This window comes from Argentina silus, assembly GCF_951799395.1.
Source record: "Argentina silus genome assembly, chromosome: 3".
Lineage (NCBI taxonomy): Eukaryota > Metazoa > Chordata > Actinopteri > Argentiniformes > Argentinidae > Argentina > Argentina silus.
In genome coordinates, this window is record NC_139657.1 from 6,164,971 (window position 1) to 6,165,286 (window position 316).

Consider the following 316-nt stretch of genomic DNA (forward strand, 5'->3'; position numbering starts at 1 on the left):
CATGTCGGCCTACCTTTCTTCAAAATGTCTAGGACTTGTACAGTACGAATGTACAGGAAACCTATCGTTGTTGTGTGTTTTCTTATGATGACTGATGTATATAGATGATTCCCTTACTTTAGACAAATGTACTTGTTGTAAGTTGCTTTGGATAAAAGTGTCTGCTAAATGTAAAAAATGTAAATGTGAATGTGTTGAATATAATATGCAACAGAGAAGTTGCTGGCCATTTATAAACATTCCACAGATGACAAATACAAGCTCTCTGTTACCACACATTTTTGGACTTACCCAGTTACCGGTTAGCATAATACCT